This window comes from Triticum aestivum, chromosome 3A, assembly GCF_018294505.1.
Source record: "Triticum aestivum cultivar Chinese Spring chromosome 3A, IWGSC CS RefSeq v2.1, whole genome shotgun sequence".
NCBI classification, from domain to species: domain Eukaryota; kingdom Viridiplantae; phylum Streptophyta; class Magnoliopsida; order Poales; family Poaceae; genus Triticum; species Triticum aestivum.
Window position 1 is genome coordinate 500,212,418 of NC_057800.1, and position 24,935 is coordinate 500,237,352.

Below are 24,935 nucleotides of genomic sequence, written 5' to 3' on the forward strand. Positions count from 1 at the left end.
TCCAGTGCTTCATTACAGCACCGTGAGTTGATTTTTGTTTTTCTTCCGCTTGTTCTTCCCCTTCATCACTTGGTTCAATAACAGACAAGCTCCGCCTTCAATATAAGATTTGGCATGTCAATTAGGGAGCACAAGTATAGTACTAAACTTAATTTTCTGATGAAAGTGGCAAAATACAGGCCATCAGTTGTGAAATATCCTTATCTTACCTCAATGGGATATTACGGTGCACATGCAGATTGGAAGTCTTGTCTCCATTTGTGCAGTTCACTAAAATCAAGCAACATTATCGTATAAGTAGCACAACATATGAAAGCACACTGCAGAATCATGTGAAAGAAGGCTAGTACTGACCTCTCATGATGCGGAATTCAAACAACTCACAAGAAGAAGATCTGAACCAAATTCGCCTTAACGGATAGGAAGTAAGATCTCCTCTTGTGCAGTTCCACTAAGATCAAGCAATCAAGCAACGTTGTCGGTGTGACATTTTGGTTAAACTGCACAAAACACTCTTAAAACAAAAGTGTTTTGTGCAGTGCAACAAAAGGTCACAATGGCAACAAGGTGAAGTAGATAACCCTGTTTACATAGAGGTGCAAAGGAAACAATTAGTGGTCAATAACGGTGGATAACACAGAAGCCAACAAAAAGAAGCATCTAACTTATCTAAATGGGAAAGAAAGCAAGACAATAGCATTTCTCAAACGGTGGCATTGATTAATATTAACATAGAGATTATATTAACAATAAAATTCGTTAAACATGTAATTTGCTTTTAACTGTGGCATTGCATCAATTTTCCAGCGGCATTATTAGAGGGTGTTTGTTTACAGGGACATTTTGGTGTAGGGACTAAAAAAACTCCGTGTCATCCCCATCTAAACCAAACAGGAGGGACTTTTAGGGACTAGAAGTGGGCATTTTGGACTAAAGAAAGAAGACCCCGAGGGAGTATTTTTGGGACTTTTTCCAATAGTTGCCCCTGCCACGCATCGCACCTTGTCTCTATTAGTTCATTATTAGGGGTAACATGGTCTTTTAGCATGTCATTTAATAACCTCTAGTCCATGTTTAGTCCCTGGAACCAAGCAGGCAGGGACTAGGGAGTTTTTAACCAAACAGGGCCTTAGATTAACAACAGCTAATGAGTTGCACGGGACAGTGGATGCACCAGCACCATGTGCATCTACGGATGTACTGTGGTCATGCACAGTCTGTTGCAACAAAGAACAAACAACCAAGGAGCATATTTGTGTTGGTCCCAGTTTTGTTATCTTTGACACCTTTCCCTATGTGAGCGCAGCAAATCTAGTCCTGCTCAAACTCTACAACCTTGTCCCTTCCTTTCCTTTTTGAACTAGTACTTTTGCCCCTTCCTTTCCTCTTTGAACCATGTCCTAGATTTATGCGATACAACTTTCCCCACTACTTTCCCCCATTCCTTTCCTCTTTGAACCATGTCCTAGATTCATGCTATACAACTTTCCCCCTTGATTTCCTCTTTGAACCACGTCCTAGATTCATGCTATATACAACTTTTCCCACTACTTTCCCCCACTCCTTTCCTCTTTGAACCACGTCCTAGATTCATGGTATACATGCAACTAGAGCAATGCATGTGGAGTAAGTAAATTATACCTTAAGGTTCTTGGGGCGTGGTTCGGTGGGCGACGGGACGGCGGCGAAGAAGAAGGGGTCGGAGGCCCTCCCGTGCCACCGCTGGGTGGAAAGTGAACAGCTGCGCCGGTAGTCCCTCGCCGACGGTGACAGTGTTAAGCCTCCTTCCCTTCCCGGCGGACGGATCCTGCTGGCTCTTTGAGCAGCAGTGAGGGGAGAGAGAGGCCAACGAAGTCTTGTTTAGATCTGGAGAGGGCGAGAGAGTGTGAAGAGAGCAACTACTCCCTCCGTTCCAAATTACTCGTCGAAGAAATGGATGTATCTAGAACTAAAATACATCTAGATACATCCATACCTGCGACAAGTAATTCAGAACGGAGGGAGTACAAGCACTAAGGCTCCAGCGGGAGAGGGCGAGAGAGTGTGAAGAGAGCAACTACAAGCGCTGAGGCTCCAGCGTGTATATATATACTGGAGAGAGAGTGTGAAGCGTGCAAACCCTAGAAAACATTTTGACCAGTCAAAGAATCCTCCTGGCACAAATTATGCTCAAGTGTAGTTATCGAACCCGAGACCTCAAGATAGAAGGTGCAACGGTACGAAGGTGCGTGCATGCGTGTGTGTGTGTGTGTGTGTGTGTGTTTAACAACACGTGTGTGTTAGAGAGAGCGACAGATCGACCTACTCCTACAGAGAGATGTTGTGTAGTGTATGATTTTAGCCGCGAGAGCCATGCATCCTCTCGTTTCCGGGCGTGTCCGGTAGGGACATGTGGACAACTGCCACGCCCACTCCTGACCAGCCTGCCCCACCCAAAGCCCCTCCATCACCCGCGCGCGCTTCCCGCCCGAAACGGTCAGTGCCCTTCAAAGGATCGGTGCCGCATTCATGCCCGGGCAGAGCGGACGCGACCTCTCACTGGCGCAAGAGTGATGGTTACTGCTGGGTCTATGTGATTTGACGGCTCATTGGTCTTTATTACTGAGGTGGTAGGACTGCTGGATGTCCCACGCTTTCGGCGAAAGGAGGTACTTCTACTAGATTACAATTTTCTCCATTCTTACAGCAGAGGCGTGCAAGAGCAGTGAAAACACGCAGGCTCAGTGATTACATGGCCCACCTCACACTATCACCGTGCGACACGTAACTCTTTATACAGTACTCCCTCCGTTCCTAAATATTACTAGATGAGTCCCCGCGCGTTGCCGCGGAACAACGGTATATCTCTCTGCGCAAAATTATCGGTTTCATAGAACTAAAAAAAACTCTATAACCGCATGACAAATGTGATAGCCAAACTAAATAAACTCGCATCATCATTTAGATCATCCCACGTAAGGAAAAAATATCAGCCAACTCCTACTGCATAATGGGATTATATTTTTCTTTTTGACATGTTGATGTGATTTAAAACCCACTCACATGCATGTGCCACGGTATTTCTGCATGCTTGCATGTGGCTTAGTGCGGAGCCTCTCAATGTCTAGATCAGACGGCTATTATGGACTGATTTACTTCATCTAACGGCTACATCAATTTTGATGATGTGGCTAGGAGAGGATATAGAATTCCTAGTAGTGGGGGCTAGCTATTACTAGTAGATAAGTCTTTGTAGAGATTCCACTACATACGGAACAAAATGAATGAATCTACACTTAAAATGCATCTATATACATCCGCATGTGGTTCATGGTGAAATCTCTACAAAGACTTTTATTTAGGAACGGGGGAGACGGCGTACTAAGCAAGCTTCTCCTCGTTCTGCGAGTTGACGGGACACATCAAAAGTACTCCAGTGTATAGAGCCTTGCCTCTAAGGTAGGCCCCACATGGTTTGCCTCTTTTTTAACATAACATGTCAAGTCACAATTTGTTTGTTCACCCGTGGTAGACGATCCTCCCTCCACCAAGTGGACAACCAGTACACGTGCCAAATTACCACGTGGGCTGCCTTTTTCGTACAGAAATGAGCTCCACCATGTACCCGCGCGGGTGTGGTTGGGAAAGAGACGGGAGTACGTGTGCCGTGCATGCACCTCTTCTCTTCGTGCACGTCCCCCACCTACGTGGGTGTGTGTGAGAGATACAAACCGCGTTCGTGAGTGTTTTTTGTTTTGGGGTGGGGGTGGGGTGGGGGGTTGATTTCGTGAATTATTTCTAGGAATATGTGTTGATGACATCTCAAACAAAATTTTGCATGCAATGTGTGTGAAATGGAGGCCTATCCATATCATACATAGAGGGTCGGGCAATCCACGAGAAGAGAGGGAGGGGTCATAGTTATCGATAGAGTCGAAGAGAGGATCAAGTGGGTGGGTGCGAGATCGATGAAGAGAGCCATCAAAATTGTGTGTGTGTGTGTGCAAGTCAAAGATATGGGGCGACTGGCCTACCGGAACGTTAGAGGGCACATGTCAAGTTTGTGTGTGGCAGTGAGACATGACTAGAGCACTTGATGTATTGGTGTGTGTGTGTGTGGGTGGGGGGAGGGGGTGGGGGGAGGGGGTGGGGGGAGGGGTAGGCAGAGGCCTAACTATAGAGGTAGAACGAATCATATATGTGTTGAGAAGGAGAGACCCAGCTATGTCTTGAGGGAGATCTGTCGACATCCATACATAACTGAAGGACGGGAAATATGATGGGACAGAGAGAGAGAGAGAGAGGAGAGAGAGAGAGAGGGAGGGAGAGGGGTAGAGTGCTGGATGGGTGATGGAGTTGCTTCTCGAAGATGGTGGGAGAGGCCTACTAGACAAACTAAGGGTGGAACTGCAATGTTATCAATAAGAGTGGGGATGTGTTTCTGTGTGTGCCTGTGCGTGATAGATCTGTTGGGACGCATCCATGGATGATGAAGGGGAACCATGTGTTTGGTAAGCAAACCTAACTAGATCGGTAGATCAATTGTTGTTTGTCGGAGGAAGGGAGAGACACAACTAATGAGGTAGATCGATTGACGTGTGGGTAAAAACGAGTTATAAGGACCTAGCTAGCTATATGTATAGTGATAGATCGGTCGGTGTACGTCCATTTGTTAGAGGCAAATAAGGCCCAACGAGACGGATAGACAAAGAGAATGGAGCTAGGAGGTGGTGCGAGAGGCCCAACTACTAGCTAGATACGGGGAGGAGTGTGCGGTTGTGAGATCGATGAAAAGAGGGGCGAGAGTTTACACGTGTGTCTGACCGTATGAGAGACACGAGGCAAGGACACATAAAGGAGGAGATTGAAGGTGTGTGTGTATGTTGTAGGCATGCATTGAAGGAAATATGCCCTAGAGGAAATAATAAAGTTATTATTTATTTCCTTATATCATGATAAATGTTTATTATTCATACTAGAATTGTATTAACCGGAAACATAATACATGTGTGAATACATAGACAAACAGTATGTCACTAGTATGCCTCTACTTGACTAGCTCGTTGAATCAAAGATGGTTAAGTTTCCTAGCCATAGACATGAGTTGTCATTTGATTAACGGGATCACATCATTAGAGAATGATGTGATTGACTTGACCCATTCTGTTAGCATAGCACTTGATCGTTTAGTTTGTTGCTATTGCTTTCTTCATGACTTATACATGTTCCTATGACTATGAGATTATGCAACTCCCGTTTACCGGAGGAACACTTTGTGTGCTACCAAACGTCACAACATAACTGGGTGATTATAAAGGTGCTCTACAGGTGTCTCCAAAGGTACATGTTGGGTTGGCATATTTCGAGATTAGGATTTGTCACTCCGATTGTCGGAGAGGTATCTCTGGGCCCTCTCGGTAATGCACATCACTTAAGCCTTGCAAGCAATGCAACTAATAAGTTAGTTGCAAGATGATGTATTACAGAACGAGTAAAGAGACTTGCCGGTAACGAGATTGAACTAGGTATTGAGATACCGACGATCGAATCTCGGGCAAGTAACATACCGATGACAAAGGGAACAAACGTATGCTGTTATGCGGTCTGACCAATAAAGATCTTCATAGAATATGTAGGAGCCAATATGAGCATCCAGATTCCGCTATTGGTTATTGACCGGAGACGTGTCTCGGTCATGTCTACATTGTTCTCGAACCCGTAGGGTCTGCACGCTTAACGTTACGATGACAGTTCATTATGAGTTTATATATTTTGATGTACCAAAGGTTGTTCGGAGTCCCGGATGTAATCACGGACTTGACGAGGAGTCTCGAAATGGTCGAGACATAAAGATTGATATATTGGACGACTATATTTGGACACCGGAAAGGTTCCGGGTGAGATTGGGACAATACCGGATCACCGGGAGGTTATCGGAACCCCCGGGAGGTATATGCGCCTTATTGGGCCTTAGTGGAAAGGAGGGGAAAGGAGCAAGGGAGGGGGCGCGCCCCCCAAGCCCAATCCGAATTGGGAGGGGGGGCGCCCCCCCTTTCCTTCCTCCCTCCTCCCTCCTTCCTCTTCCTTCCCTCTCCTACTCCTAATAGGAAAAAGGGTAGTCCTACTCCCGGTGGGAGTTGCACTCCCCCTAGGGCGCACCACCCTCCTTGGCCGGCCCCTCCTCCACTCCTTTATATACGGGGGCAGGGGGCACCCCATAGACACAACAATTGATCATTGATCTCTTAGCCGTGTGCGGTGCCCCCCTCCACCATAATCCTCGATAATATTGTAGCGGTGCTTAGGCGAAGCCCTGCAAGGGTAAAACATCAAGATCGTCACCACGCTGTCGTGCTGATGAAACTCATCCCCGACACTTTGCTGGATTGGAGTCCGGGGATCGTCATCGAGCTGAACGTGTGCTAGAACTCGGAGGTGCCATAGTTTCGGTGCTTGATCGGTCGGGTCGTGAAGACGTACAACTACATCAACCGCGTTGTGCTAATGCTTCCGCTTCCGGTCTACGAGGGTACGTAGACAACACTCTCCTCTCTCATTGCTATGCATCACCATGATCTTGCGTGTGCGTAGGAATTATTTTTGAAATTACTACGTTCCCCAACAGTGGCATCCGAGCCTAGGTTTTATGTGTTGATGTTATATGCACGAGTAGAACATAAGTGAGTTGTGGGCGATATAAGTCATACTGCTTACCAGCATATCATACTTTGGTTCGGCGGTATTGTTGGATGAAGCGGCCCGAACCGACATTACGTGTATGCTTACGCGAGACTGGTTCTACCAACGTGCTTTGCACACAGGTGGCTGGCGGGTGTCAGTTTCTCCAACTTTAGTTGAACCGAGTGTGGCTACGCCCGGTCCTTGCGAAGGTTAAAACAGCACCAACTTGACAAACTATCATTGTGGTTTTGATGCATAGGTAAGATTGGTTCTTGCTTAAGCCCGTAGCAGCCACGTAAAACTTGCAACAAACAAAGTAGAGGACGTCTAACTTGTTTTTGCAGGGCATGTTGTGATGTGATATGGTCAAGACATGATGCTAAATTTTATTGTATGAGATGATCATGTTTTGTAACCAAGTTATCGGCAACTGGAAGGAGCCATATGGTTGTCGCTTTATTGTATGCAATGCAATCGCCATGTAATGCTTTACTTTATCACTAAGAGGTAGCGATAGTCGTAGAAGCATAAGATTGGCGAGACGACAATGATGCTACGATGGAGATCAAGGTGTCACGCCGGTGACGATGGTGATCATGACGATGCTTCAGAGATGGAGATCAAAAGCACAAGATGATGATGGCCATATCATATCACTTATATTGATTGCATGTGATGTTTATCTTTTATGCATCTTATCTTGCTTTGACTGGCGGTAGCATTATAAGATGATCTCTCACTAAATTTCAAGATAAAAGTGTTCTCCCTGAGTATGCACCGTTGCCAAAGTTCGTCGTGCCCAGACACCACGTGATGATCGGGTGTGATAAGCTCTATGTCCATCTACAACGGGTGCAAGCCAGTTTTGCACATGCAGAATACTCAGGTTAAACTTGACGAGCCTAGCATATGCAGATATGGCCTCGGAACACTAAGACTGAAAGGTCGAGCGTGAATCATATAGTAGATATGATCAACATATTGATGTTCACCATTGAAACTACTCCATCTCACGTGATGATCGTACATGGTTTAGTTGATTTGTATCACATGATCACTTAGAAGATTAGAGGGATGTCTTTCTAAGTGGGAGTTCTTAAGTAATATGATTAATTGAACTTTAATTTATCATGAACTTAGTCCTGGTAGTATTAGCATATCTATGTTGTAGATCAATAGCTCGCGATGTTGCTCCAAGTTTATTGTGTTCCTAGAGAAAAATTATGTTGAAAAATGTTAGTAGCAATGATGAGGATTGGATTCGTGATCTGAGGATTATCCTCATTGCTACACAGAAGAATTATGTACTTAATGCACCGCTAGGTGACATACCTATTGCAGGAGCAGATGCAGACGTTATGAATGTTTGGCTAGCTCAATATGATGACTACTTGATAGTTTAGTGCACCATGCTTAAACGGCTTAGAATCAGGACTTCAAAGACGTTTTGAACATCATGGACCATATGAGATGTTCCAGGAGTTGAAGTTAATATTTCAAGCAAATACCCGAGTTGAGAGATATGAAGTCTCCAACAAGTTCTATAGCTAAAAGATGGAGGAGAATAGCTCAAGCAGTGAGCATGTGCTCAGATTGTCTGGGTACTATAATCGCTTGAATCAAGTGGGAGTTAATCTTCCAGATAAGATAGTGATTGACAGAATTCTCTAGTCACCATCACCAAGTTAGTAGAACTTCGTGATGAACTATGATATGCAAGGGATAACGGAAACGATTCCCAAATTTTTCATGATGATGAAATCGACGAAGGTAGAAATCAAGAAAAGCATCAAGTGTTGATGGTTGACAAGACCACTAGTTTCAAGAAAAGGGCAAAGGGAAGAAGGGGAACTTCAAGAAGAACGGCAAACAAGTTGCTGCTCAAGTGAAGAAGCCCAAGTCTGATCCTAAGCCTAAGACTAAGTGCTTCTACTGCAAAGGGACTGGTCACTGGAAGCGGAGCTGCCCCAAGTATTTGGCAGATAAGAAGGATGGCAAAGTGAACAAAGGTATATTTGATATACAGATTATTGATGTGTATTTTACTAGTGTTCATAGCAACCCCTCAGTATTTGATACTAGTTCGGTTGCTAAGAGTAGTAACTCGAAACGGGAGTTGCAGAATGAAGAGAGACTAGTTAAGGGTGAAGTGACGATGTGTGTTGGAAGTGGTTCCAAAATTGATATGATCATCATCGCACACTCCCTATACTTTCGGGATTAGTGTTAAACCTAAAATAAGTGTTATTTGGTGTTTGCATTGAGCATGAATATGATTTCATCATGTTTATTGCAATACGGTTATTCATTTAAGTAAGAGAATAAATTGTTGTTCTGTTTACATGAATAAAACCTTCTATGGTCATACACCCAATGAAAATGGTTTGTTGGATCTCGATCGTGGTGATACACATTTTCATAATATTGAAGCCAAAAGATGCAAAGTTAACAATGATAGTGCAACTTATTTGTGGCACTGCCATTTAGGTCATATTGGTGTAAAGCGCATGAAGAAAATCCATGCTGATGGGATTTTGGAATCACTTGATTATGAATCAGTTGATGCTTGCGAACCATGCCTCATGGGCAAGATGACTAAGACTCCGTTCTCCGAAACAATGGAGAGAGCAACAGATTTGTTGGAAATCATACATACTGATGTATGTGGTTCGATGAATATTGAGGCTCGTGGCAGGTATCATTATTTTCTGATCTTCACAGAAGATTTGAGCAGATATGAGTATATCTACTTTATGAAACACAAGTCTGAAACATTTGAAAAGTTCAAAGAATTTCAGAGTGAAGTGGAGAATCATCGTAACAAAAAAAAGTTTCTACAATATGATCGCAGAAGTAAAATATTTGAGTTACAAGTTTGGCCTTCAGTTAAAAACAATGTGAAATAGTTTCACTACTCACGCCACCTGGAACACCACAGCATAATGGTGTGTCCGAACGTCAGAACCGTACTTTATTAGGTATGGTGCGATCTATGATGCCTCTTACCGATCTACCACTATCATTTTGGGGTTATGCATTAGAGACAGCTACATTCATGTTAAATAGGGAACCATCTAAATCCGTTGATGTCGGCGTTCTGGGAACGGGGGTCCCTAGACTTGCCTGCCTGCGGCCTGCGGCATGGCTCAAAGGGGGCCCCAACACGGCCCATCTTCATCGACACAGACCTAAGACCCTCGTGAGGGGCCAAGCCTCGCGGGGCGGACAATGGAGCTTCCTCAGGCACGACCTCATCAGGCTGGCTCGCGAGGAGGCGGAGAGATCAAGGCGGGGTACCTCACGAGGTGCCCATGACGCAAGCCATGATGACCAAGGGTGCTAGGCGGGCGCCAGCCCGCACAGTGTCCTCCTTTCCTCTTTGGTGCAAAGGGAGCAAGTGCAGGCGAGAGCATCAAGCAAAGGCACCCGTTTCGGTGCAATGAGACCAAGACCAGTCCAACGGCAGGGAGGAAGTCATTGTGGAGCCAAGCCAGCATCACCACCAGAGCCTTTGGCAGGTGAGGACCAACTTTTAGGATAAGTGTACCAGATGTTCCCCTTCAAAATGGCCAATTGTTGGCGCCCTTCCCGCTCAATATTTGGGAAGAGGCCCAGGGCCTTTGCCTATAAATAGGACTAGCCACCCCAGGGGAGAGAGAGATAAAAAACCGGATCAGGATCGGAATCGGAGAGAGAATTGAGAAGAGAGAGAGAAGGGTGACTGAATCCCTCCTAGCAGTTCTTCCCCCCCAGCCAAGAACAGACCCTCGCGAGGCTGTTCTTCCTTGTATTGCTCATCATCATCAGCCCAAGAGGCAATCCACCACACCACACACTGGAGTAGGGTATTACACCACAACGGTGGCCCGAACCAGTATAAACCCTGTGTCTCTTGTGCTGTTCTTTCCATAGCTTAGATCTTAGCGAGGCGGAGGGGCGCAGGTAGGTAGAAGGCAAAATCTCCACGCGCACCCCAGTGTTCGAACCTCAAGGGTCTGCCGGAACCCGAAATCTAACATTTGGCGCGCCAGGTAGGGGTGCGTCGGAACTCGTCTTCCACCACCCCGTTCTCCTCCGACCATCGCGTCCATGTCTGACACTCGTCGGGCCCGCGCCGAGCGCCGGGACGCTCTCGCTTCCCGCGTCGCCCAAACGGCTCCTGTCGGCGGGCGTCCTCGCCGTTCCCCGTCACCTACCGTCAACGCCGCCACCGGCCCGGTAGGGGACGAGCAGCAAGCGTCATCTCAGCATCCGTCCGTGCGGCAAGACGGCCGCACCGCTACTCCCTCGCTCACCCCAGCTGGTTCTTCACCCCGCGCGCTCCACGCACCGATGGAGGCCCGAGATGCGCTCATCGCGGCAAACGAGCTCCTGCGCCACCGTCCCATCGACGACGTCTACGAAGAATGGCTCGACCGCGTCGCTGAGCTCGTCCGCGCCGCAGGGGGATCTCCTGCGCCGTCCGTTCCGCTGCACCGCATCCCGCCCCGCGCGGGCGACGAAGCCCCGGCGGCGCCCCAACCGCCTCCTCCTCAAGAAGGCGCCATGGCTCCAAGGCGCGTGGCCTCTGGGCAGAACCCGCTCCGCCAGTTGCCAGCGCGGCAAGAGCAGAGCTGCCAAGAAGTCCCTCGCCCGCATGAAGCTGCCCGGGCGCTCCCTGCTGCAGCACGTCGCGACCATGCTCCTGCTCCCGCACGTCAAGACCCCGTGCTGCTCCCAGCTGAAGTGCGTGGGGACATGCAAGACCAAGCTCTCCGCCACCCAAGGCCTCCCGTGGCCACAGCAGGCTGCCGTGCCTTCACCACCGATCTACGCAGCGTCGCGTGGCCCGACAAGTTCAAGCCAGACCTGCCTTCTCGTTACGATGGCACGGCCGACCCTGCGGAGTTCCTCCAGATCTATGAGCTAGGCATCGAAGCTGCCAACGGAGACAAGAAGGTTATGGCGAACTGGTTTCCCATGGCGCTCAAGGACGGGGCCCGCACCTGGCTCCTGAACCTGGCTCCAGGCACGATCTCCTCCTGGGACGAGATGCGCACCCGCTTCATCGCCAACTTCCAAGGTACTCGCGACCGGCCACCCGCCATGAGCGACATGCGCCGCATCAAGCAACAACCCAGAGAGACCCTGCAGAAGTACATCTAGCACTTCAACAACACATGCCTCAAGATTCCCAAGGTGACCGAGGAGGCCATCATCTCAGCCTTCTCCGACGGCGTGCGCGATGTCAAGATGAAGGAGGAGCTGGCGATGCATGAAGACCTGTGCACTTCCTTGGAGCTGTTCAACTTGGCAACCAAGTGCGCCAGGGCTGAGGAAGGGCGTCTCTCCCTCCTCGAGCTGCCTGCCGCAGACCCAGAAGAGAAGAAGCCCAAGGCCAAGGATGTGAAGCGCAAGGGGGCTGCCGTGCTCGCGGCAGAACCAGACACCAAGCGGGGCAGAGATCAGCCCGAATCTTCCAAGGGCAGTCGGTACTGTGTGTACCACGACCTCCACACCCACAACACCAACGAATGTCAAGAGCTCCGAGCCGTGCGAGAAGGAAGGATCGGCCGTCGCCCCGACCGCGGTGACCGGGGCTACGGTCGAGGAGGAGGAAGGAACGCAGGACGCTGGGAAGACCGCGGCCCGCGCCAAGGGTGGCGCGATCAACCTCGCGAGGATCGCTGGCAAGACCCGCCTCGCGAGGGAGACTGGAGGGATCAGCCTCGCGAGGATCGCCCGCAAGGCAACGCAGGCCTCCCTCCGCTGCCGCCGCAGCCAAGGAGAAACGAGGACCGCCATCAGGACGAGGGGGCTGGGGGCTTCCAGGAGCCGCGCGCGATCGCCTGCATCCTGGGCGGGGCTCAAGCCCCAGCCTCTCAACGCATCTTCAAGCAGTTCGCCCGCGAAGTGAATGCAGTCCTCCCCAAGCTCGAAGCCACGCGCCCTCTCAGGTGGTCGGCGTGCGCCATCACGTTCAGCTCAGCAGATCAGCTCAAGTGTGCGGCCACAGCCGGAGTCCTCCCGATGCTTTGTTCCCCAATCATCAGCAACGTGGTGGTCACCAGGACCCTCATCGATGGCGGGGCAGGGCTCAACGTCCTGTCCGTGGAAACATTCAACAATCTCCAAGTGCCCTACAGCCAGCTTCAGCCAACCAAGCCTTTCTCCGGAGTCACCGACGGCTCCACGGTCCCGATTGGGCAGGTCCGCCTCCCTGTCACCTTCGGGGCACGCGACAACTACCGCACCGAGCTCATCGACTTCGACGTCGCTCACATTCGCCTGCCGTACAACGCCATCCTTGGGTACCCAGCGCTGGCCAAGTTCATGGCCGTAACTCACCACGGCTACAACGTCCTCAAGATGCCAGGAAGTGGCGGAGTCATCACGGTGCCCTGTGAAGAGAAGGACGCGGTGTGTTCCCTGGAACGAGCCTTTCAGGCCGCATCACTGGAAGACCCGGATCGCGGAAGCAGGAGGCTTCCCGAGACCGCCCCCAAGAAGAAGAAGACATCGTCCGGCCCGGCCCCTCAGGAGGCAGGCCCCTCAGGGCCCGCGCCTGCCCAGGGGGAACCTCCTTCCATCGCATAGGAAAGCGCGCCCGGCGCCCTCCTCAGGCAGGGCTCGGGGGCTCTCCCCTGGAGGGCCACCGACCTGGCTAAGGTCACGAGGGAGGCGCTTGGGCACCACATGGAGGCGTGTTTCGAAGCACGTTTCCCTCAAGAAGGAGTAAGGCAAGGAGAGCCAGACCCTCAGGAGTTCGTCAGCAAGGCCATTCAGGAGCTACAGGAGTCAAGAGTCATGAAAGGCGGCCGCCGCCTACCAGCTGTGGCTCCCCATCCAGGCGAGGATGGTGGGCTGCGCGTCTGCATCGACATACCAGGGCTCAATCGAGTCGCCTCTCTGGAGCGCCTCTGGCCCTCGCGAGTGGGGCGCTGCGAAGGTCCACCCCACAGCTACGTTCGCATGCCTTACGGCTTGCCGAACGCGGCTGCCACGTACCAGCGCCTCATGAGGGGCATCATGGAGGCTCAAGAGGCCAGGCGTTCCGCAGCCCTGGCGGAGATGGAGATGGTCCGCGAGGAGCCACCAGCGCCTCCGGAGCCTCCCGAGGCCCCTGGGCCTGGGGGCTCGTGAGGATCGGCTTCCGCAGCCCACCGAGTCTGCTACACCAACACTCCTTCGTCCTCAACATCATCAGGTGACATCTTTCAAGTTTCATTTCCAGCTGGGAGCGCCCCCCAGGGCTGCATTATTCCCAGGCCGCGTGGGTCCGTCCCTGCGGCATGTATCCCTTTTATTTCATGTTGTTAGCTTACTTTGTTGGGGGCGCCCCTCGGGCTGCATCATCCCCAAGTCGCTCGGGCCAGACCCAGCGGCATGTATCCCTTTTGCGTTTATTTCCGGCTATGCGTTCGACCCACCATGCTTGATTATTTGATGCCGGTCCACGGCACCTCTTCTTCTCCATGCCGACCACTTGCACGTTAAAGGGGGGGTACCTGAGCATCGCGACTCAGGGCTCTTACTGGCTCTCCAGCCCTCACCCTCTGGCCTTGTCCACGGCATCGCGACCTGGCATACCAGCGACGGCTGAGACCAGCTCGAGGGCCGGGACCCGAGGACGTAGAGTGCCGGCATCTAACCAAATTTGCAGGTACACATCACAAGATAAGGCCCAGTGCCAGGCGCAACCCGCCTAGAGGTAGGGCCCCGTGAGTCCCGCGCTGGCTCATGGGTGCCCAGATACACCTCGCCAGGCCCTACCGTGCCAGCCACATGTCAGGGCGGGGCTGTACACGCCCCGGGGGCTCCTCCCGGAGGGGAGCCCCCTCCCACGTACCAGTGGAAGCACCATGCTCCGCGCTGGCTGACGACACTGCCGAGGAGCGGCTATGCCCGTACACATACGGAAGCGCTATGCTCCGCGCTGGTGATAAACAACTGAGGGTGGCCCCCGGGCCGCATCAACCTTAGGGAGCCCAGAGCTCAGTGTCTAGCCTCATCGTAACGCCTCCCCTCGGGAGTGCCGCGCAAGGGGGCTGGGCACGGGGGCTGCGCCTGGGTCACGCCCAGACGCACGCCACCCAGCCAGGCCCCCCGGGCCTGGTTCGTCGCGCGTCTCTCCCCGAGCGGAGCCAAGGTACGAAGGCCGTTTGAGCGTCAAGGGGGACTCCTGAGCATCGCGACTCAGGAGCCTAACTGGTCACGTAGCCCCTCACTCCTTAGTTCCGAAAGGGCTAACGGCGGTTGAGGTATGCGCGCGGCCGGGCTCTGCAGACGTAGAACGGTAGATCCACCCACATCACACCTCCCTACTTGCTGTTCGTGCGCCAAGGGGGACTCCTGAGCATCGCGACTCAGGAGCCTAACTTGTCACGTAGCCCCTCACTCCTTGGTCCCGTCCTGGTTTCCGGTCGGGGCTAACGGCGGCTGAGGTATGCGCGGGGCCGGGCTCTGCCGGCGTAGAACATAAGCAAGTAGGAAGGAAAAGCGTAAATTTCAAGGAATTCAAAAGCAAATATTACAGTCCACACTGTTATCTCAATGCCAAACGCAAGTTTAAACGCCTCCCCGAGGCATGATACATGTGCAGGAATTAAAGGCAGGACAGGAGCCACAACGGAGTCACTTGTCGGCGGTGGAGCAGCGCGGAGTGGGTTCGCCTCATGGAGCAGCAGGGTCGGCAGCGCCTTGCTTCGGCTTGGTGCTGAAGGCCCGGAACTTCCCCAGCAGAGCCTCCGCGCGACCCTTCACGGCCTCGGCAGCGGCAGCGGCACGCTCGCCGCTTACTGGCTCCAGCAGGCTGTCGAGGTCGACGCCGGGATCGCGAAGATAGATGTGGGTGAGGACCCGCGTCAGCACTGTAGAATATAGGACACGCGCCTCGGCCTCGGCCGTGGGTCCAAGGCCAAGGGCAACGTCTTCAAGAGCGTGAACCAGGAAGGGAAGCAGCTTGGCGGGGCCGTCCTCAGCGCCAGCCAGCGGGCTCTCCAGGCCGCTGTCGTAAAGCGTCCTCAGCGAGGAGCGAGCCTTCGCCTCCATCTCTGCGAAGGCCACGCGGTCCTCGGCAAGAACCTAGGCCTTGTCGTCCAGCTCGACCTTCCTCGCCCCCAACTCCTGCTCCAGCGCGCCTAGGCGGTCACAGCGCCTCCTGAGCTTGACCTCCCTCTCCTTGACGGCCGCCTCGCGAGCCTTCACGCCTTCTTCCTACTCTTGGCGAAGGCGGGCCTCTTTCGCGAGCTAGTCCCGCAGGCCTTGCAGCTCGTCCTCCAGCGCCTTGCAGCGACCACGAACGTCGACCACCTCCCCCAGGGCTGCGTCACGAGCAGCCTTTGCCTCAAGGATGGCCTGCCTCTCCTCATCTCAAGCCGTCGAGGCCTGGACTAGCGCCGCCCGAATCGAAGCGTCGGAGCGAACCCATCCTGAAGCCAGCTCCAAGCGCTCGGCCACCAAGCGAGGGTCGGCGCCAAGAAGATCCTACCGCGACCGGTCCAGCTCAGCAGCAGCACGATCCAGAACGGTAGGAGGAGTCGGAGAGACAACAGTTGGTGGAGTAGGAGGAGAAGGCGGCAACACGACCACAACATCCTGAGGCGGAGCCTGCTGCGCCCCAACGGCTGTAGTGCCGGCAGCAGGCAAAGGCACCTCGGGAGTCACTTGGGCCATGGGGGCTGAGCTCGCCCCAGCTGGCTCAGCCAGGCCTCGCGAGGACGACCGGGCAGGAAAAGCCCGTGCGTCGCGGTCACCTCCCTTCGCGGGCAGAGGCGCTGCCACGGATGGAACCTCAGGAGCTCCCTTCGGCTTCTTTGCTGCGGGCGCCAGCCTTTCCAAGAGATGTGGACGTCAAACCTCAGCAGCAGAACAAGAAATAAAGACAAGAATCAAGCGCTTACGGGTCACCGCCAGTGAGCTTAGGCAGCCTCCGGCCAAATTTGAAGCCTGAAAGCCAGCTGGAAGGGTCAACCTTGGGAAGCTCGGGAGCGGAAGGCGCGTCTACGGTCCGCCTCGGGGCCGGGGCAGACCCGCGGGAGATCAGCCCGGTCCTGTCCTTCTTCGGGATCGGGGGCAAGCTCCCGCCGCCCTGCTCGTCATCATCCTCGTCGTCATCACTCGGAAAGAGGCGGAGAGCGCGGGACCTGCGCTGGGGGAGGGGAGCCCTCGACTCTCCGTCAGTCGCCTCGGAGTCAGGCCCTTTTTCCCGCTCCCCTCCTTCCTCCTCTTTGCTGGAGTCATCGGAGGACACGTCCACCAATTCCCCGGGAGTTTCCATGGGCACGGGCCCGTCCCCGTTGAAGACGGGCATGGACTCCACTACCTGCTCCCAGTCGTCGCGGAGGAACAAGGGCGTAGGAGCGCCCTCCAACCTCGCCACATCGCCCCCGACCAGAGATTGGAGGACCGCAGCCAGATCTTCGTCGGCCAAGGCCGCGGGGCTCGGATGGGGCCTCCACATCGGAAGTGAGTACTGCCGAAGCGGAGCCAGCTGGTGCTCCAGGAATTCCCTCAGCAGCGACGCGCCGGTCAGCTTCGCCGCCGCCATGTTGGCCGGCCTCAGATCCGCGTCCATCTTCTCCAACACCAGCTTCGCGCGGGGGTCCGCGAGCTCCGCTCGACCCCAATCGCTGGAGCTCGTGGGTTGCTCCGTGGGCAAGATCAGCCGAGGGTGGATGCGCCCAGCATCTGCCAAGACCCACTTGCTCCTGAAGCCCTCAATCCTTTTCCCGGGGTTCGAAATGGCAATGGCGCCACCGTACGCGATGAAGCTCGCGCACGCGGAAGCAGGACCGCGAGAGGTCCGGAGGTAGAAGTAGTGGCGCAGCAAGGCCACTGAGGGCTGCACCCCTACGTGAGCCTCGCAGTAATAGGCGAAGATTGCCAGGAGAAGGACGGAGTTGGGGTGGAGATGCAGAGCCTGTAGCTTATAATGGCGGAGGACAGAGAAGAAGAACTCGGAGAAGGGAGGCACCAGGCCAGTAGCAATGGCGCTTACAAAGAACGGATAGAAGGTGCTCCCTTGGCCCTCAGGGGTGGCGGAGCCGGCCTTGAACACCTTCGCCCCGTCGATGCCCTGCGCCGCCGCCATCCGGCGCAACCGGGCGAGGCTCGCCTCCGACACGTTCGGCGAGTCCAGGGCAGACGAGTACCAAGCTCCGGCCGGGGACTGACGAGGCGCCATGGCTTCCTAGGTCACGCGGTCGGAGTAGATCTGGAAATTTTGGAGGAAGGAAGGAGAGGCGCAAGAAAGGGGATCTGAGCAACAACCGGAGAAAGCAAAAAGCAAAGCTTAGGCAGATGCCGCTCCTTTATCAACTCGCGCGGTTGCTGAGGCGCTCACGTCCAATCAACCGCCACGCGGCGCCCAAGGCCGCAGGCTGTTAGGGCCTGCGGCGCTTCGCCCTTGCCCTTTCGCCCCCTGCACGGCCAAGTCCGGGCGCGCCTTGGGCCCGGGGGCTACTGTCGGCGTTTTGGGAACGGGGGTCCCCAGACTTGCCTGCCTGCGGCCTGCGGCGTGGCTCAAAGGGGGGCCCAGCACGGCCCATCTTCATCGACACAGACCCAAGACCCTCGCGAGGGGCCAAGCCTCACGGGGCGGACGACACGGAGCTTCCTCAGGCACGGCCTCATCAGGCTGGCTCGCAAGGAGGCGGAGAGATCAAGGCGGGGTACCTCACGAGGTGCCCGTGACGCAAGCCATGACGACCAAGGGTGCCAGGCGGGCGCCAGCCCGCACAGTGTCCTCCTTTCCTCTTTGGTGCAAAGGGAGCAAGCGCAGGCGAGAGCATCAAGCAAAGGCACCCGTTTCGATGCAACGAGACCAAGACCAGTCCAACGGCAGGGAGGAAGTCATTGTGGAGCCCAAGCCAGCGTCACCACCAGAGCCTTTGGCAGGCGAGGACCAGCTTTAGTCAGGATAAGTGTACCAGATGTTCCCCTTCAAAATGGCCAATTGTTGGCGCCCTTCCCGCTCAATATTTGGGAAGAGGCCCAGGGCCTTTGCCTATAAATAGGACTAGCCACCCCCAGGGGAGAGAGAGATAAAAAACCATATCGGGATCGGAATCGGAGAGAGAATCGAGAAGAGAGAGAGAGAGAAGGGTGACTGAATCCCTCCTAGCACTTCATCCCCCCAGCCAAGAACAGACCCTCGCGAGGCTGTTCTTCCTTGTATTGCTCATCATCATCAGCCCAAGAGGCAATCCACCACACCACACACTGGAGTAGGGTATTACACCACAACGGTGGCCCGAACCAGTATAAACCCTGTGTCTCTTGTGCTGTTCTTTCCATAGCTTAGATCTTAGCGAGGCGGAGGGGCGCAGGTAGGTAGAAGGCGAAATCTCCACGCGCATCCCAGTGTTCAAACCTCAAGGGCCTGCCGGAACCCGAAATCCGACAGTTGAGACGACACCGTATGAACTATGGTTTGGCAAGAAACCTAAGATGTCGTTTCTTAAAGTTTGAGGTTGCAATGCTTATGTGAAAAAGTTTCAACCTGATAAGCTCTAACCCAAATCAGAGAAGTGCGTCTTCATAGGATACCCAAAAGAAAATGTTGGGTACACCTTCTATCACAGATTCGAAGGCAATATATTCGTTGCTTTGAATGGATCCTTTCTAGAAAAGGAGTTTCTCTCAAAAGAAGTGAGTGGGAGGAAAGTAGAACTTGATGAGGTAACTGTACCTGCTCCCTTATTGGAAAGTAGTTCATCACAGAAATCTGTTCCTGTGATTACTACAACAATTAGCGAGGAAGCTAATGATGATGATCATGTAACTTCAGATCAAGTTACTACCGAACCTCGTAGGTAAACCAGAGTGAGATCCGCACCAGAGTGGTACGGTAATCCTGTTCTGGAAGTCATATTACTAGACCATGATGAACTTGCGAACTATGAGGAAGCGATGATGAGCCCAGATTCCACAAAATGGTTTGAGGCCATGAAATCTGAGATGGGATCCATGTATGAGAACAAAGTGTAGACTTTGGTTGACTTGTCCAATGATCGGCAAGCCATAGAAAATAAATGGATCTTCAAGAGGAAGACGAACACTGATAGTAGTGTTACTATCTACAAAGCTAGACTTGTCGAAAAAGGTTTTTGACAAAGTTCAAGGTGTTGACTACGATGAAATTTTTCTCACTCGTGGCGATGCTTAAGTCTGTCCAAATCATGTTAGCAATTGCCGCATTTTATGAAATCTGGCAAATGGATAAACAAAACTACATTCCTTAATGGATTTAAAGAAGAGTTGTATATGATACAACTAGAAGGTTTTGTCAATCCTAAAGGTGCTAACAAAATATGCAAGCATCTCGGAGTTGGAATATACGCTTTGATAAGTTGATCAAAGCATATAGTTTTATACAGACTTGCGGTGAAGCCTGTATTTACAAGAAAGTGAGTGGGAGCACTACAACATTTCTGATAAGTATATGTGAAAGACATATTGTTGATCGGAGATAATGTAGAATTATTCTACAAATCATAAAGAAATGTTTGAAAAGAGTTTTTCAAAGAAAGACTCGGTGAAGCTGCTTACATATTGAGCATCAAGATCTATAGAGATAGATCAAGACGCTTGATAAGTTTTTCAATGAGTACATACCTTGACAAGATTTTGAAGTAGTTCAAAATGGAACAGTCAAAGAAGGAGTTCTTGCCTGTGTTACAAAGGTGTGAAGTTGAGTAAGACTCAAAACCCGACCACGGCAGAAGATAGAGAGAGAATGACAAAAGGTTCATCGTAAAGGGTTACGTCAATGCAAACTTTGACACTGATCCAGATGACTCTAAGTATCAATCTGGATACATATTGAAAGTGGGAGCAATTAGCAAGAGTAGCTCCGTGCAGAGCATTGTTGACATAGAAATTTGCAAAATACTTACGAATCTGAATGTGGCAGACCTGTTGACTAAACTTCTCTCACAAACAAAACATGATCACACCTTAGTACTCTTTGGGTATTAATCACATAGCGATGTGAACTAGATTATTGACTCTAGTAAACCCTTTGGGTGTTGGTCACATGACGATGTGAACTATGGGTGTTAATCACATGGTGATGTGAACTATTGATGTTAAATCACATGGCGATGTGAACTAGATTATTGACTCTAGTGCAAGTGGGAGACTGAAGGAAATATGCCCTAGAGGCAATAATAAAGTTATTATTTATTTCCTTATATCATGATAAATGTTTATTATTCATGCTAGAATTGTATTAACCGGAAACATAATACATGTGTGAATACATAGACAAACAGTATGTCACTAGTATGCCTCTACTTGACTAGCTCGTTGAATCAAAGATGGTTAAGTTTCCTAGCCATAGACATGAGTTGTCATTTGATTAATGGGATCACATCATTAGAGAATGATGTGATTTACTTGACCCATTCCGTTAGCATAGCAGTTGATCGTTTAGTTTGTTGCTATTGCTTTCTTCATGACTTATACATGTTCCTATGACTATGAGGTTATGCAACTCCCGTTTACCGGAGGAACACTTTGTGTGCTACCAAATGTCACAACGTAACTAGGTGATTATAAAGGTGCTCTACAGGTGTCTCCAAAGGTACATGTTGGGTTGGCGTATTTCAAGATTAGGATTTGTCACTTCGATTGTCGGAGAGGTATCTCTGGGCCCTCTCGGTAATGCACATCACTTAAGCCTTGCAAGCAATGCAACTAATAAGTTAGTTGCAAGATGATGTATTGCAGAACGAGTAAAGATCTAGGTATTGAGATATTGACGATCAAATCTCGGGCAAGTAACATACCGATGACAAAGGGAACAAACGTATGTTGTTATGTGGTCTGACCGATAAAGATCTTCGTAGAATATGTAGGAGCCAATATGAGCATCCAGTTTCCGCTATTGGTTATTGACCGGAGACGTGTCTTGGTCATGTCTACATTGTTCTCGAACCCGTAGGGTCCGCACGCTTAACGTTACAATGACAGTTTCATTATGAGTTTATATATTTTGATGTACCGAAGGTTGTTCAGAGTCCCGGATGTAATCACGGACTTGACGAGGAGTCTCGAAATGGTCGAGACATAAAGATCGATATATTGGACGACTATATTTGGACACCGGAAAGGTTCCGGGTGAGATTGGGACAATACCGGATCACTGGGAGGTTATCGGAACCCCCCGAGAGGTATATGGGCCTTATTGGGCCTTAGTGGAAAGGAGGGGAAAGGAGCAAGGGAGGGGGCGCCCCCCCAAGCCCAATCCGAATTGGGAGGGGGGCCGGCCCCCCTTTCCTTCCTCCCTCCTTCCTCTTCCTTCCCTCTCCTACGCCTAATAGGAAAAAGGGGAGTCCTACTCCCGGTGGGAGTTGGACTCCCCCTAGGGCGCGCCACCCTCCTTGGCCGGCCCCCTCCTCCACTCCTTTATACGGGGGCAGGGGGCACCCCATAGACACAACAATTGATCATTGATCTCTTAGCCGTGTGCAGTGCCCCCCTCCACCATAATCCTCGATAATATTGTAGCGGTGCTTAGGCGAAGCCCTGCAACGGTAAAACATCAAGATCGTCACCACGCCGTCGTGCTGACGAAACTCATCCCCGACACTTTGCTGGATCGGAGTCCAGGGATCGTCATCGAGCTGAATGTGTGCTAGAACTCGGAGGTGCCGTAGTTTCGGTGCTTGATCGGTCGGGCCGTGAAGACGTACGACTACATCAACCGCGTTGTGCTAACGCTTCCGCTTCCGGTCTACGAGGGTACGTAGACAACACTCTCCTCTCTCGTTGCTATGCATCACCATGATCTTGCGTGCGCATAGGATTTTTTTTGAAATTACTACGTTCCCCAACAGGCATCGCTGGAGAGGTTTATCGATCGGTGTGTGTCGGAAAGGAGTTGTGGAGACTCTGGGAGAACGACCTAAAGAAAAAAATGAATGTGCCCGGTGTATAGAATGCCGAGGGAGGGGGAGGGTGAGGAGGGCGTGTGCATGCACGAGAGGAAGTTAGTGGTAGCTAGAAAGGTTAGAGGATTGTGTATGTGTAAGACACTAACAAAGATCATAATTTGATATGAAAGCGGATTCATATATTTGAATAGGAGATCATAGTGTTTAAACATTGCATGCATGAATATAGCGGTGATACACGTGCTGTGCACATGTTATACCATAATGTGATAATGCATGTCATTTGCAACTCACAGCTAAATGCCGAACAATCTAAACCATACTATACATCAAACAATCTCACATTTTATTTGAATTTGTGATAATGTGTGGCGTTTGGAGCTTACAACTAAACATCGAACAATCTAAACAATACTCCCTCCGTTCGAAATTACTCGTCGAAGAAATGGATGTATCTAGAACTAAAATACATCTAGATACATCCATACCTGCGACAAGTAATTCAGAATGGAGGGAGTACTATATATCGAACATTCTCACATTTTATTTGAATTTGTGGTAATGTGTGGTGTTTGCAACTCACATCTAAATACTTATAGGCGTAGGGGGCGGGGCACCATACATAATGTGATAAACACATTATACATATGAGACATGGTTTAGATTATGAAGATATAGCTAGAGCTAGAAATGTAATGTGATTTGAAATCAAAATAAAGTGGATTCAAAAAATCTAGTTCGAGTTCATATAGTACACATAGTTCATATGTAACTCGAGACTAATCATGTGGTGTGCTGTGAAGATAATACACAAATGATGGTTTAACTTGACAATAATGATAAATGTAGATCTTATTAAAACAGAGAAATGATTTCAAATGCTTTGACTTCACAACAATCATTACTGTAGATCTTATTCAAATAGAGAAACGAATTCAAATTTAGTTCATATTGAAGCAGTAGCATATACGTTTGGAATGCACTAAAACGTTCATTTGAGTAGTAGGTTGCATGCATTATACACGTAGCGAAATATTTTAATTGAACATAACATGAATTCAAAGTTTTGAATGACATTTGTAGTGCGCATTGATTTGGTACAATACACGTTAGGCTTGTCCAGAAATTTCAACCCGTGCCTTGTTAGCCCAAAATATTTAAGATATATCTTTGTCTCATTGTGCTCCGACAACTCCCTCCATCTCAACCCGCACCTTGCTATTCCGAAATTACAACACGCGTGAAAACTCCCACCTCATGTGAAATCCCGACACGTGAAATGCCCGTGGTACCCCTGAGTCTCTAAGCCATGGTTCCCCACTGCCATCCCATCCGCCCACCCATTCGTACACCGAGGCCGCGAAAACCCACGACGAAACCCCACACCCTGCTCCGTCCGCCACCCAGCCGGAGCCTCTTCCCCGACGATGTCGTCCACAGCAACACCTCGACGTCCCTCATCCACCATACCAGATGAGGATCTGTCGTCGATCTCATCGTCCCACCGGTTCAGCCACCCGTCCTCCACCTCCAAGGAGATGCCCCGACGTTCCCCTCGTCTTTCGCGCCACCTCCATTCCCACACCGCCGTCTTCACCTGCACCACCGGAAGAGCATCATCATCACCATTTCCTCGGATGAAGTTGCGGCCTAATCGGCGCCACCAAAGAGGTTGTACACTAATCGCCGCATTTTCTTCTTGATTCGATCTCACGGTGCTACCGGCGCTTGGTCCCGAGCCGACACGGCGTGGCTCCATCCACGGCGGCATCGCCAGCCACTTCCTCCACGACGTCGCTCCCTCGGCGGTGACGTCCACATCAGTAGGAGCTGCTGCTGCTTTAGCTCTCGCTCGCGCTGCTGCTCTGCTCTTGCTCTCGGTCCCCTGCCTGGTCTGCTCTTGCTATTGCTCTTGCTCGCGCTGCTGCTCTCGCTCTTGCTCTTGCTTGCGATGCTGCTCTGATTTAGCTACACTTCATTCGACTGAATCGACTTTTGGGTCAGTCGATTTTCAGGGGGGGGGGGCTCGCCGGGGTGAAGGAAGAACCAGCCGCAGCGGGGAGGGGGGCTCGCCGGAGAGGTACCCCACTATCTATCTTAGGGTTCAGGATGGGGCAGTGGTCACCGGCGGTGGCGAGGCGTTGGAGGGGCAGTGGCGTGGGGATCGCCGGAGAAAAATCTCGGCACGGCGGGCCTAGAGGGATGGCTGGGGCGGCGGCGGACTGGCGGTGGGGAGTGTTTTTGGGGCGGGCGGGGCGGCGCACCGCCCGCCGCGGGCGGCGGGGGGCTGCTGTTTGGCCGGTGGTGGCTGGCGGCTCAGGGGGGTGGAGGTTGAAGATGAATCATAGGCCCTTGATTTCGTATCCAACGGCTGCAAAATCGACTGATCAGAGATGA